At 44.1% G+C, this 13,382-nt stretch overlaps 1 long non-coding RNA gene across 1 annotated transcript; it reads right to left on the bottom strand.

Moving 5' to 3' along the window:
* Window positions 1-2,996: 2,996 nt before the first annotated feature.
* Window positions 2,997-13,381, bottom strand: LOC109281095 (uncharacterized). The gene is made up of 2 exons (XR_002087631.2): window positions 13,138-13,381; window positions 2,997-9,820 (listed from the first exon to the last, which is right to left on the bottom strand). It is a non-coding gene; the product is annotated as an uncharacterized LOC109281095 (long non-coding RNA).
* Between the last annotated feature and the right edge of the window lies 1 nt (window position 13,382).

The following is a 13,382-nucleotide window of genomic DNA, read 5'->3' as shown; positions in this document are numbered from 1 at the left end:
TGAATGAGCCGAATGGTCAATAGAGATTGGTCCAATGGTATCAAAAATACCTGGTTGCTCCGAGTGCTTTGCCCTCTGAAAAGACATTTTTTGCTCGGTCTCAGTTTCTGGTGGGTGTCTGAATACAAAGGTCTTGATCGGAAGAGCTATTGTGTCTCTTCTTTCTGGAGAGAAGTTGGACAGTAAGCCATTTGTATCCTGTGGCCCCTAACTTTTCAAGTAGCTTTTCAGGCAGTAGCCAGGCTACAGCTGCTGAGAGCCATGCATTCTGCAGGTCAACACGGCCATTTCACCAGGTGGCCCTTTTTGCATACCTTGGCGCACAAGGCTACCTGATTCTGGGGGCAATTTTGTAGAATGACAATGGTGAAGAGTTGGGGTTATGGAGCACTTTGCAACACAATGTTATAATTCCTGTCTAAAGATTGCTCTATTATAATGCAGTCGTATATCAAGTTGATCTATGGTAGTCCTGTATAAGGCTGAGAGTGAGTTTTGGAGCACTGGGAGATTGGGAGATGAGAGATCAGCGTAGTTAAATGTATTGTGTAGAAAAAAGGAGGTAACTCATTTTATACATCAGCGGTTCTCAACCTTTTTTTATACCAGGACCCATTTGTAAACATCAATGGCCAGTTCTGACCCAGTGCCCCTCCCTCTCAACCTGCTGCCCCCAGCCCCTCTAGTATGAGGGGGTGTGGGGCATGGGGGCGCCCCAAGCAGCCCCTCGCAGGCTGGAACTCTGCCAGCTTGCAAAGGAAAAGCCACAGTTTCCCACATTTTTCTCCTTTACAGGAGGATCCATTTTTAAAGTTTGTTGATTTTTTAAAGTTTGTTTGCAACCCTTATTCTTGCAACCCACAGGTTGAAAAATGCTGTTATAGACTGAGTTTCAGTTCTGTCTGTTGGCCGGCAGAGGTCACTGCTTCAAGCAGGTTTGGAAAATCTGCAGGCTGCTCCAGTGCTGGACAACATGCTGGCAATGACCGTTCGAGGCTTTGCTTGCAGCCACCAGTCTGCAGTAGGCCTGGGGCAGGAATGTTTTCATCTCTGTGGGGAACCCAAAAGAGTCGAACCTAACTCTGCCCTCGTGCACAAGTGTGCGTGATCCTTTGTTGCAAGCTGTGCTGCCTTTTTTGTGGATCCTGACTCGGTTTCGGTAGGTCGGCTTGTTCGTAGGAGTGACTTGTCACATGTCTACCTGTCACTGTGCATGGAAGTGAACTCATTTGTCACCTGTTCCATCACTTGTGCTGCCAAGCCTGGAGCTGAAGAGGTCTTTTGTGGCTGGGGGTTGCAAGGAGGCTCTGGGTATCCGAATTGGTGGAGCAGGGAGTCTCCCTCCTGTGCTCTGTTGTGGCTGGCACAGTATGCATCTGATCTGTCTCTACTAGCTAGCCCCAGGGGAAAGCCCACCAGCTGTGCCCATAATGCAGGTGGCAGAGGTCTTTACTGTGCATCCAGGGGTCCAAGCAGTGTCACTACCTGATCAGACTAACTTTTTTCCAGCTTCCTCATTCTAGCCAAGGATGTTGGATAAAATTAAACTGGGTTAAAAGGTTGTTATTTCATAGGTTTCATAGACATTGGGGCTGGAAGGGACCTCGGAAGATCGAGTCCAGCCTCTTGCCCCAGGGGCAGGAAGTCAACTGGGGTCCCAGCAAGATATGCTTGCAGAGTCAAGTACACGAGTCATAGGAAATTCTGAACGTGAGGTTGCCTGTCATTTTAATTTTCACCCCTTCGCATCTATAGTTTTTAGCTATGCAATCCTGCCTGGAGAAGAACAAGCCTGCTGCCTCAGTGGGTGCACACATCCATTTGGGAGTGAATTGGCATTGTATAATGGAGGAGGCAGTTGTCTATAGGACTCCTGTCTCATTAGTTATGAAAGTTTGTTGGTGAAGCAGGCCAGAGGCTTGGAGAAAACCACAAGGCCATCGTCTTTTGTCTAAAGCAGTTGAATGCTGCCTGTGAGAAATGGCTTCTAGGCCAGCTTTTTCTCCAAAGCCCCTAGGAGATGTAAGTCACTTAATCCAAACTTGTCACTGTCTGTCACCAATTGCGGCACCCTATTTTTGGAAGCCCACTTTCTCAGGATGCCTAGTTTGTGGTTGCTGGAGGAAATCGGCTGCAACACAGCCCGTTGGTTAAAGCACAGCTCCACACACAAGGCTGTAATCTTAGGACCATCCGTGAGCCACAGGTTGCTGATAATTTTATCTTTCTCTGTGCCTCGGGTTCCCATTGATATGAGGAGGTAGTGCTGCCCCTGACTACATAAGCAGGCTACTGGGAACAGAAATTAATGCTTAAGGATGTCTTGGATGCTTTTATGACGAGTGCCACACAAACATGCTGGAGGAAATTAATAAGACTGTATTTGGTGCAGGGTTTGGATGGCATGCAGTAAATATGCTCAGCATGTGTCCCAGTCCCTGTGCCAATGAAGAGGAAAGTAAAACGTTTGCTAGTTAACCATTTGGTGATCAACATCTACCCTCTGCACTGAATGAGGCAGGGGCCTTCTGGAAAAATCAGTATGTGAGCATGTAATGAGAACTCCCAATGTGCATATGCACAAGGGGCTTAATTAAGGATGTACAGACGACCTTAATTCTGGTGTTTCTAATTTATGAAAGCTTGACTTTGCAACATTCATGTTCTCTTAAAGTAAGTGTTTTTCGGATGTATGAGAGAGTCGTGTCACAGTAGAGCCGTTTCGTGATTCGGAGAATTAGGAATGCTTGAAATAACTTACTGTCTGTACAGTGCAGTAACCCTAATTCAGCATGGCAGAATAATTTTTAAGAGGCTCATCTGGATCCCAGTCCTGATATCTGCCAAATTTCTAACAAACCAGTCTGTGAGATTCTCACTGGCTTCACATTTTTAGCACCAAGCAAGATTTTTTTATTTTTCTTGGTCCACAAGACGCTGCCTACTGGTTTAATTTTGAGAAGAAGCTTGCTGCTTAAAGACCAAAATCATGCTGATCTGGGGGACTTTTCTTTTTATTATAAGATTACAAACAAACATGTAAGTTATGAGGGAACAGCTGAGTACAGCACTAGATAATGTGTGGTCAGTTTGACCCTGCTGTCTTAATTTAGGAGGTTGTTTTAAAACCAAATATAAGAAAGGGCATTGTGCTTTATTTAGGCTGCCTTAAAGGGGTAGTAATAAGATATGAAAGTGTGCCTACTTCAGACAGGATCCCCTGGAGGTAGGGTTATTGCTTAGCTTTTTTCATATTATTCGAGTTGCAGTAAATTAAAACTGAGCCAAGCCTGCACTTTGTAAGAAGCTGTAAATAAACTAGCAGGTATGAATTACCGGTAACAGCACATTTGAAAACTAGGTTATTTATAAAGGATTGTTTAATTTTTCCCTCCAGGAAGGCTTTTTGTTTTATATTAATTCAACATGGTAACACCCATCAACTCTGATCACTGCTAAAGGAGGGAGAGCCCACTTTACATGTAATAACCGCAACTTGCTCTTTAAAATAGAGGTTTCAAAGCCTGGCCCGCATCTTAGCTTAGACTGTTCTGTAGATCCAGTCCGGGATCATCACAGTGTCCCTGAGGCTACTACAGCAGTTACTTACTAGGGAAGGTAATAAAGGAGGATATTTTGGAGACGATCTTTCAACCACCCATTTCAACAGAAAGCCCCCCGTTGGTTCTGGCACGTTTCAGGCCTTTAAGAAAAAAGGCTTTTCCATTGTCACTTAATGTCCCTCCTCATTCATCCCTTTTGTTTCTTCCTATATCGGCGGCTGCTCCTCTCCACCTACAGATGCAGCCCGGTTCTTTTGCATGTGCTTTCCTAGTGACCCCCTCCATTTTCCTCTTCACAGCGCAGCAGCAGCAGCTGTGGCTCACCCTCGGTGTTCCTAGTTCAGGTGTCCAGACTCTTCGTCGCCTGAAGATCTAGAGGGCATCCGTGTCCTGGGGATCTCTCTGCAGGCTGCTAGTGAGATCTGTGGGCCTCGACCTGAGAAAACTGGTAACTGGGCTTAAACAATAGTCTGTCTCCTTTCTCCCCTTCCCCCCCCATGCACATGTTGATTTGGGATCTATGTTTCTCTATGGCCTTGTCCACAGGGAGAACACAGTTGTGCTGGCCAGAGGTACATTGTGTTGCTCACTTGGTTTCCCTGGATAGGATGAGTCAGAAATTGTTTGCTCTCAGAAGGATATTCCTCCACCACCCCCCTGTGACAAGAATGAAAAGCTTGGAAATGTGTAACGGCTGGAGAATTCGTTCCTGGTTTTGAGCCGAGGGGCATGGGAGCAGGGCTTCTCCCTTAACGTTTGAAGATGACTGTAGGTACAGTCCTGAGCAGTGAGTTAATGTATGAATTTCACTGACCTGTAATCACAGTTGTGTCCATGCTTCCCACTCTGCTCCTAGGAGGTAGCGCTGCACTGTTGGCCCAAGCTAGCAAGATATCACTACCCATCCTGGACTGGTTTAGCCATCAAGCAGGGGTGGGCTAAGGTTCTGTGCATTCCCCCCAGCCCCCAATCAGCATCATCCCAAGGAGAGGAGGCTGCAAGGATACTTGATCCAAATCATAACCTGGTCCTGAAGAATTCTGGAAAGCGTAACAAAATTCCACCACAGGCTAGCATTACTGGACTTGCGGGGAGAGGACTCCCTGCCCTTCCCAACCATCAGTGGTGGGGACTCCATCAAAGATGCGCTTAAGTAGCGCATGAGGAGCCACTATTATTGACCCTAGTCCTTAGGATCCAGGAATGGGAAATAAATATGCTGATTGAAAAAAATCCCTGGACTAGCCATTAGAGAAACAGCACTTCTGTCACGTGTGAAAGAACCCAGTGATTCATTTTCCTGAGGGACACCAGCATGATCAGCTGGATCATGGATGCAGCAGTAATGCTGGGGTGAAAAACACAAGATGTGCATGTAGCCAAGTCACGGTGACCCAGTGCATAAAACCGTCTTTGTGTATTCCAGAGTGGAACCAAGCTATACGCTTTGTAATTCAGCAAGAAGAGGATGCTGCTGCAACTCTGGAACAAGCAGCTGTTTTAACCCTTTCACAAGTAAAGATACTCAAGAGGCAGCAACCCCTCCCCTACTAGTCTGGTTGGGAAGCTGTGCAGACTCTTCTGAAGAGCTCTTGGCATGAGCTCCACCAGAAATGACTTGGCTTAGGTGTCAGTCATGCCCCGCAGGCCAGATTTGGTCTCAAGTGGACCCACACAGCGTGAGCCAGGCCCAAGACCTGGACCATATGGAGCCAGTCCAGGGATCCTTCCCTGCCCTTCCCTAGCATGCTGGATCCAGTGCCTGCAGTGCCTGTTCTGATCAGTCTGGGATGCGAGTTGCATGTGGCACCCACTCCAGCTGGGCTGGGGCAAGTACCACATGCCGTGTGGGTCCTGGAGCAGGCACAGTCCTACAACAGCCAGAGAGCATGTTGGATCTGGCATGTGGAGGGCAGAGGTCTATAGGTCCCACATATGCCAGATCAAGTGTCTGCTTTGGTTGGTCCTGGACTGCATCAGCGGGAGCAGGTCCTGTGGGCACTGGGTTGAGCATGTGGAGCAGGGGAGGGTCTGTGGGCCTGATCTGGCCCCCATGGCATGGGACCAGTCTATTTTTCTGACCCACAGGACTAAGTGAGTTTGACAGCTGTAACTTAGCTGCTTCTATAATCCTTTAGCATCCAGACTCCTGTTCACTTCATTCACAGCAGAGCTGGGTCCAGCAAGAGCCTTTATAATCAATTGAATTGTCTGAACAAAGATGTACCAGGCAAGACTGACACTACTTTAAAACCAAGGCATGCCTGGAATTAACCTGTTGGGTAAGCAGGGGGTTGAGTCTGCGGCTTGTTATATTTCCGAGCTGAAAACTGTTCAAGAAAATCACTTACGTGGGTCTTTAAAGTTTCAGTCCAATCTGCAACTTCAGTGGTTTGCCACAGGATTTAATTTGGGCAAAATTTACTTCCCTCTGGGGGACCCACTTTCTATTTAAGCCTTGAGGTAAACTTGCAGGGCCTGGTCTGGCACAAGGATCGGGCGGACTGCGCCCTTTGCCCATGAACGACGTGTGCTCCTGGAGGCTCGGGGGCATGGTGACTGCCTGCAGGCGGCAGCAGGGGCATAGTGGTGGCGAGCAGGGAGCTCCCACAGGCAGCCATGGTGGTGTCGGTGGCAGGGGAAGGGGTGGTGAGTGCTGACCTGTGGTCAGCATCTGCTCACAGACACTGCCGGCAGCGGTCAGTGGCAATTGGCAACTGTCCGCAGATGCAACCAGCAGTGTCAGCGGTGAGGGGGAGTGGTGGCAAGCAGCAACTGACCCCATGCACCACCGGCAGCATCAGCAGTGCTTCTTTCGGGGGCTGCACCGCCAATCTCGGGATGCACGTGCACCCCCTATGCATCGCCAATACCTGTGCCCATCCCAGGCAGGGACAGGGTGACTTTGTCAGCTCTGTACAAGTTGGCAGAAGTGGTCTCTTGGCAGCGGAGCTGAGACTGAGGAGGTGTTGGATTTGCACTTGAGTGAAGTCAACGGTCAGGCCTTCTGGCATAAGGACGTGAGGAGCAGGTGTCACTTCTGTTAAGTGGGTTGAAGTGGCGGGATGCAGGTGAACTCCACTTTTCTGCATGTCTTGGTGTCTCTGCACGAGCCTTGGGCAGGGTGTGAGACCAGCTTGTGAGAATATGTCCCCTGTGTATCCCAAGGGCCTTCTGCCTGGAGTGGGCTGTGCTCGTGCTGTGGACCTGACCTTCCTCCTGTGTGTGCTGTTTTCACTCGGCTGTCCTTCCATCGGGTTGAGTGGAGTGAGACCAGATTCTTCCCGATGAGAGACTGGAATTGGATCGTGCCCACTGATTACCAACTCCCTCTGCTCACTGCATGACGGACATTTCTTGGTATGGTCTCCGGGAGACAGGACTTAGTTCTTCCTGAAATCATTTGCATCCTTGCCCTTTCCCACTGTTAGAAAGCACAGAAAAAAGTGTTCAGACTCTCTGTCTGACACTCCATTACGTGTTCCTTCTCTCTCTTTTCCCAGAGCTCCCTCAGCTGTTTAAATCATAATGCTTTACTTTCTTGCTGGGCCCTAGGAGCCCTGGGGCATGAATCCAAGGGAGGGTGGCAGAGAGGATAATGTTGTTAAGCATGTGGCAGGCTCTCCTGGTATTCGGGGACCCAGATTATCTGTAGCATTGTCTGAGTTTGTGCAAGCCAGTCGGCTTCTCCAGGAAGTTGCTTCTACTTACCGGAGGGCTGGACTAGACCAGCAATTTGACGTCCCGCCACCATATTGAAGAAAGAAAAGCCTGAGTGAAAAGAGAGATATAATATTTAAAAGCTGGGTGCCAGCAACTGAAAATGAATGCGAGTTACTCCAACCGTAGCAGCTTAGATAGTGTATTTTCTTTTCCTGGTTTTGTTAGATCCTTAACCTTTCAAAAACCATTGCGGGACGTTGTTATAATTCATACCTGGTGTTAACCAGTGTTCCTAGGAAAACTTACTTAGCTCCTCCACAGCTACACTGAAGTCAACATAGTTATAACAGTTTATACTAGCTGAGGATCTGACCTGCTTAAAGTAAACACCACTCCTTCCTTTTCCAACAGCCAATACAATTTCCCTGGTTACGTTGTATTCTGGCATTTTATTTCCCCTGATAAATTGTAATACAACTTCACAAGTGATTACAGTTTTATGTGTTAGTGCTCCTAATCTGCATGCTAGGTTGTTTTTTTTTTTTTTTATGAGTTCCTGCTGGTCTTCAGAGATACTAGATGTTTTCCAAAGGGCAAAGAAGGAATGGTCTTTTCCTGCTGACTTCCCATCGGCAGGCAGACAGCACGGGGTACGTAGAGCAGGTCACTTGAGTAGTCAGGATGGCAATTATCTTCCTTGTGGGAACAGATTATCCCAATGGTTTTTTTTTTAAATGTCGGTGTTGTAAATTCTCCTGACAGCACCCCTGGACTCGGTTACAATTCATCATTAATGCTTGGTAGTACACTTTACATTTCAGAACCCTGCTATTTATTTTAATCTCTCCGAGCCCCGATGCTCAGCGCAGCTTTCTCGTTTGCCAAATTCTGTTTCTGTTAATGGAAGGGGTGGGCTCCACCAGTCGTAGGACTCAGCCATTTGGAGACAGAAAAATGATTATTGTTTTTACGCTTAAAGGTAGCCTGCGCCATTTGTATTAAGTGTGTCTGAGAGAAGACTGCCTTGTATATGGCACAGGCCATCCGAGGATGGACACGTCGGCTCTTTTGCCATGAGGTGCCCCTCCTAATGAAGGGAGAAGTGGGTCTGGGAGTAGATGAACAGCTGCTCCTCATGCTCCGACCAGTGGAAAGGTGCTAGGAGAAATATTCTCTGGATGTTCAGGGATGAAAACAGCCTCTTGCACCAGACATCAGTCTGGATTCTGGCTCTGCAGCCCTATTTCCAATGGCAATGCTGCCTGGGCTCTAAATTGGGCCTGGATTTGATGTGGGCATTGAGAGGTCATGCAGTTGTTCTCAACCTTTTGAGACTCAAGGCATTCAGGTCTTAGCTTGCACTTGTGTTTTGAGTGTGGAAAAATGACAGAACAATCTTTCTGTTGCAGAGAGCTCAGGCCACAGCAGGCCAGCGTGCATCTACCACTGTGGCACCGCTTCGAACTTGGGATTTTCTGTGATTCGGGCTCGTGCACCTAGCAGTGCTAATGTTGCATGGCACCTTGCGGCATCCTTAAAAGGATCTCGAGCCACACTCGGGTGATGTGGCACCCGGTTAAGAATTACTGGGTTAGGTTGTACCCCAGCTGTGTTGGCGCTGTAACTGCAGCTCTTGAAACTGCATTGTGGGTGTGTGTAGGTATGTACATGGCTTATGCCATGCCACGCCTACCTAAGTAAAGAGTTTTGGAGAAGGAAAAAACTCTGCCGTCATGGAAACTGAGGGTTTACAAGTCTAGGTAGCATTGCAAGGACCATCCAGATAATCTTCGAGAGCTGGTGGGCCTATGTCTCCTCCAGCTCCCACTCACCAGAGCTGAGCGGGATGGAAGGAGCATGGAAAGTGCCCCCCGCCTGTGGTAGAGCAGTAAATCCCAACCAGGGTGCCACGGCACCTTGGGGTGCTTTGAGTTCCTTTCAAGAGTGCTGTGAAGTGCCATGCAATGCTAGCACTGTTAGGGGGGCAAACGTCATTCACAAGATAAATCTGGGGATTTCAGATAGGAATAGTGCCAAAACCCTTCTGCCCAGCTGGGGTCTGCCTGAGTTCCCTGCAGTGGCCCTTGCTCTAGTGTTTTTCTGTAGTCAAAAAATGTGGGAAAGCTCCCAGCATTGTCCCAGGCGGGCTAGAGTCTGAAAAGGTGGAGACAGAGGTGGATCCATGGGGAGGTGCCTTGGTGCAACCCTTTGATTCCCGGTCCATGCAAAGTTTGAAGCCAAGTCCCTGGCAGTGGCAACAGCCCTTCTTTTGAGGCAGCAGGGGGAGAGTCACTTGACTTCATGGCTCATTAGAATCGACTTGATTCCTTCTAAACCCCTCGTTCCATAGGCATTAATGGCCCTGTTTCCTTTTACATGGGCTTGAATGTTTCCACTACTCCAGTGATCCTTACTTCAGCCATGCTGCTCTGTTTACTGCTCCTGGTAACATAGCTCCCATTTCACAGTCCAGCAGACTGTTTTTTAACTCTAGTTAGAACCATAAATCCAGGTCTGGAAATGTTCACTTAGGCGTGGAAATCACTTTCAGTGAAACACTGGTTGCGTTCTCCAGAAGGCCCCATGTTTCAAACCTGTAAGAGAAAGAGAGATGTACAGTTAACTAGAATGACTCCAGGACAAATGAAACAACATCTTTGGATTATTCTTGCCTAGATTATTGTGCTTTTTTATAAATGATAGAGCAAATTTAATGCATGTTCCAAGTAGGTGGAGCTTCCCCCCCTCCCCCCGCCCTTAAATTTTTAATGGAATAATATAGCTCTAGGCCCCTAGCTTCTAGTTTCTTTTTAACAGGAAAAAAGGTGGGTTGTGTTATAAAAATAAAACCATACTAAAAATAAATACTATACATATAATATGCATCTGATATATAATAATACCATATCTTTTTATCTTTAGCTATATATAAAATAATTATTTTACATTTTAAAAGATTATATTTTATTATATAATATATCTAACTAACATATAACGACATATATCTTTATATCGTTTTATGTTTATATAGCTATTGGTATGAAACAATTATATAATAAAATATGTATAGCTAATATATAAACATCATTACTATACATTTATTTATATATATTTATCTTGTTCTAGTTTTCTTTAGAAAATGTAATAATATACAATGAAATAACATAGCTCATATAGATCATCATAATATACATATATATTTCTTTATTTTTCTTTAGAAATTAATAATGTATAATATGCATGGCTCATAGACAACAATAATAATGATATACATTTACTTATGGTTTTTCTTGATCTCTTTAGAAAACAATAGACTTCGCTCTCGGATCATAATAATATACTTTTCTTTATATATTTTCTTTATAAATTTTTCTTCAGAAAACAATAATATATAATATACATAGCTCGTATAGATGATAATAATAATATGCATTTATTTATGTTTTTATCTTGATCTCTTTTTCCTTAGACACCAATAATAGGCATGGCTCATAGAGATCATTATAACATATATTTATTTACATATTTTTAGCTTGATCTTTTTCTTTAGAAAACAATAATAGGCATGGCTGATATGGATCGTTATAATATATATTTATTTACATATTTTACCTTGATCTCTTTTCCTTTAGAAAACAAGAATAGACGTGGCTCATAGAGATCATTATAATATATGTTTATTTACATATTTTTATCTTGATCTCTCTGTGTCTAGAAAGCAAGACTAGATGTGACTCATCAATGTATTTATTATAACAATCTCTATGAGCCATGTCTAGTCTCTTTTTCTAGAGAAAAAGAGATCTAGATTAAAATATGTAAATAAGTAGATATAATGATCTCTATTTACATATTTTACCTTGATCTCTTTTTCTCTAGAAAACAAGACTAGACATGGCTCATAAATACATTTATTATAACAATCTCTAAAAGCCATGTCTAGTCTTGTTTTCTAGAAAAAAAAGAGATCAAGGTAAAATATGTAACTCAATAGAGATTATTATATCTATTTACATATTTTTATCTTGATTTCTTTTCCTCTAGAAAACAATAATAGACATGGCTCTCAAAGATCATGATAATATATCTATTTATTTACATATTTTATCTTGATCTCTCTTCCTCTAGAAAACAAGACTGGACATGGCTTATAGGGATCATTATAATCTGTATTTATTTACATATTTTTATCTTGCTGGGATCCTTTGACCCCAGCTGACTTCCTGCCCCTGGGGCAGGGGGCTGGACTTGATGAACTTCAAGGTCCCTTCCAGCCCTAATGTCTATGAATTTATGAATCACTTTTCCTCTAGAAAACAAGACTAGACATGGCTCACAGAGATCATGATAACCTATATTTATTTATATATTTTACCTTTAATCTATTTCCCTCTAGAAAGGATTAGACAGGGCTCACCAAGATCATTATATCTATGTATTTACCTATTTTCATCTTGATCTATTTCCCTCTTGAAAACAGGACTAGACACAGCTCCTAGAGATCATGATAATCTGTATTTATGTACATATTTTTATCTTGATCTCTTTCCCTCTAGAAAACATGTCAACAAATAGATATATTGTCATGATCTCGGTGAGCCATGTCCAGTCTTGTTTTCTAGAGGGAAAGAGATCCAGGTAAAATATGTAAATAAATAGATATATTAGACATAGCTCTTCATGATAATATGATGATAATATGATGAAGATAAAATATGTAAATAAATAGAGATCATTATAATATATCTATTTACCTATTTTTATCTTGATCTATTTCCCTCTCGAAAACAAGAGTAGACCAGCTCCTACAGATCATGATCATCTATATTTATGTACATATTTTATCTTGATCTCTTTCCCTCTAGAAAACAAGACTGGACATGGCTTACCGAGATCATGACAATATATTGATTTATTTACATGTTTTTGTGAGGGAAATAAATCAAGATGAAAATATGTACATAAATACAGATTATCATGATCTCTAGGAGCCGGTCTAGTCTTGTTTTCGAGAGGGAAAGAGATCGAGATAAAAATATGTACATAAATACAGATGATCATGATCTCTAGGAGCTGTGTCTAGTCTTGTTTTCGAGAGGGAAAGAGATTGAGATAAAAATATGTACATAAATACAGATGATCATGATCTCTAGGAGCTGGTCTAGTCTTGTTTTCGAGAGGGAAAGAGATCAAGATATAAATATGTACATAAATACAGATGATCATGATCTCTAGGAGCTGTGTCTAGTCTTATTTTCGAGAGGGAAATAAATCGAGATAAAAATATGTACATAAATACAGATGATCATGATCTCTAGGAGCTGGTCTAGTCTTGTTTTCGAGAGGGAAAGAGATCAAGATATAAATATGTACATAAATACAGATGATCATGATCTCTAGGAGCTGTGTCTAGTCTTGTTTTCGAGAGGGAAAGAGATCAAGATAAAAATATGTACATAAATACAGATGATCATGATCTCTAGGAGCTGTGTCTAGTCTTATTTTCGAGAGGGAAATAAATCGAGATAAAAATATGTACATAAATACAGATGATCATGATCTCTAGGAGCTGGTCTAGTTTTGTTTTCGAGAGGGAAAGAGATCAAGATAAAAATAGGCAAATAGATCTATTATAATCTCTATTTATTGACATATTTTGTTTTCTAGAGAAAAAGAGATGAAGATAAGACTAGACGTGGCTCTTAGAGATGGTTACAATAAATGTATTTATGAGCCACGTCTAGTCTTGTTTTCTAGAGGGAAAGAGACGAAGACTGGACGTGTCTCACCGAGATCATGACAATATATCGATGTATTTACATATCTTGATCTGGATCTCTTTCCCTCTAGAAAGCAGGAGTAGACACGGCTCCTGGAGATGGCTGTAGTCGGTCTGTGTCTACATACATACTTTCGTCTCGCTGTCTCTCCCTGTAGAAAGCGGGGCGAGGCGCGGCTCCTGGACATCACGACACCCCATCTTTATTTCCCTGATTTGTCTTTTCTCGCCCTTGCTCTCCCCGCCCCCGAGGCTGGCTCCTCTGGGCCGGTGGAGGCTGGGGCGGGGCGGGGTGTGGCCCGGCCCGGCCCCGTCTCACCTGGGCGGGCGGGCGAGCGGGCAGGTAGGACGGAGGTGGGCGCCGCCCCCGCGAGCCC

This window comes from Alligator mississippiensis, chromosome 5 (assembly GCF_030867095.1).
Source record: "Alligator mississippiensis isolate rAllMis1 chromosome 5, rAllMis1, whole genome shotgun sequence".
In the NCBI taxonomy this organism is placed as follows: Eukaryota; Metazoa; Chordata; order Crocodylia; family Alligatoridae; genus Alligator; species Alligator mississippiensis.
Note: the sequence above shows the minus strand (reverse complement) of the source record. Positions and strands in the feature narration are given on the sequence as shown.